This window comes from Salvelinus sp. IW2-2015, unplaced genomic scaffold, assembly GCF_002910315.2.
Source record: "Salvelinus sp. IW2-2015 unplaced genomic scaffold, ASM291031v2 Un_scaffold16694, whole genome shotgun sequence".
Lineage (NCBI taxonomy): Eukaryota > Metazoa > Chordata > Actinopteri > Salmoniformes > Salmonidae > Salvelinus > Salvelinus sp. IW2-2015.
In genome coordinates, this window is record NW_019957712.1 from 58,510 (window position 1) to 60,435 (window position 1,926).

A 1,926-nucleotide genomic window follows, 5' to 3' on the forward strand; every position below is an offset into this window, starting at 1 on the left:
TCTGCATTCAATGATCTAATCTAAACATACACTATATATACAAAAGTATGTGGACACCCCTTCAAATGAGTGGATTCGGCTATTTTAGCCACACCCGTTGCTGACAGGTGTATAAAATCGAACACACAGTCATGCAATCTCCATAGACAAACATTGGCAGTAGAATGGCCCGTACTGATGAGCTCAGTGATTTTCAATGTGGCACCGTCAGAGGATGCCACCTTTTCCAACAAGTCAGTTCATCAAATGTCTGCCCTGCTAGAGCTGACCAGGTCAACTGTAAGTGCTGTTACTGTGAAGTGGAAACGTCTTGGAACAACAACAGCTCAGCCGCGAAGTGGTAGGCCGAGGCAACACAAGCTCACAGAACGGGATCGCCAAGTGCTGAAGCGTGTAGCGCTTGTCCGTCTGTCCTCAGTTGCAACACTCACTACCGAGTTCCAAACTGCCTCTGGAGGCAAAGTCAGAGCAATAACTGTTTGTCTGGAGCTTCATGAAATGGGTTTCCATGGCCAAGCGTTGGCTGGAGTGGTGTAAAGCTTGCCGCTATTGGACTCTGGAGCAGTGTAAACGCGTTCTCTGGAGTCATGAATCACGCTCCACCATCTGGCAGTCCAACGGACGAATCTGGGTTTGGTGGATGCCAGGAGAACGCTACCTGCCCAAATGCATAGCGCCAACTGTAAAGTTTGGTGGAGGAATAATGGTCTGGGGCTTTTTTTCATGGTTTGGGCTAGGCCCTTTAGTTCCACTGAAGAAAAATCTTAATGCTACAGCATACAATGATATTCTAGACGATTCTGTGCTTCCAAAGTTGTGGCAACAGTTTGGGGAAGCCCTTTCCTGTTTCAGCATGACAATGACACCATGCACAAAGCGAGGTCCATACAGTAATGGTTTGTCGAAATCGGTTTGGAAGAACATGACTGGCCTGCACCGAGCCCTGACCTCAACCCCATGGAACACCTTTGGAATGAATTGGAATGCCGACTGCGAGCCAGGCCTAATCGCCAAACATCAGTTCCTGTCCACATACCTTTGGTCATGTAGTGTAGTTTATAATCTGTTTGTCTGTATGTCCGACTCTTCTTCAAGCCCACATTGTAGAGATAATTGGGGTCACTATTGTAAGAGCAGCTTTTGATATTTTTGATTGGTCCAGAGTCCAGCTTGATCTTGTTGCTCTGTTGACCTGGAGATTACTTTTCGGTTACGTAGACACTTCCAAATACCTGATTGTTTAGGTAACACCGGGACAACCTCAGAAGAATTCTAAGGGAGAGGTAGCAATGGTGTTATTGTATTGCTGTTTAGGGGTAGTCATGCAGGTAACTATAGGAAGGGGAAGGGTAGTTGTCAGGCAGGGTTAATGTCTGGACTACCAACATGCAGCACTACATAAAGAAATTAAAAAACGTAAATATCACACACAACCATTTAAACTACTAGCATCCATTTTCAGGGCTCACTTGCAAAAGATGCCTTAGTCTCAATGAGACTCCCTGYTAAAATAAAGGAAAAATAAATGTATTCATTACACGCTTCATACATCTGGAGCCTTTGGATCAATCCTATTTCTTATTTACTAATTASTGGTCAATCAAACAAMGTGCTTCACTTTATTCATCTTAACCAATGAGAATAAATAATGGTGAAATAACATTCCTCCATCTCTCTCTACCAGGTCAGTGGATCGAGAGACGTCACATGTCCATGTCCATAGGGCTGGTGTKGTTCTACTCTCTGTTCTGGGCCTCCCTGCCTGTCTTCGGCTTTGGCAGCTACGGACCAGAACCCTTTGGGACCAGCTGCACCATCAACTGGTACTCCTGACTCTCTCTTATTAGACTCTGTTTTGATGTGTGTGTGTGTGTGTGTGTGTGTGTGTGTGTGTGTGTGTGCGTGTGCGTGTGCGTGTGCGTGTGC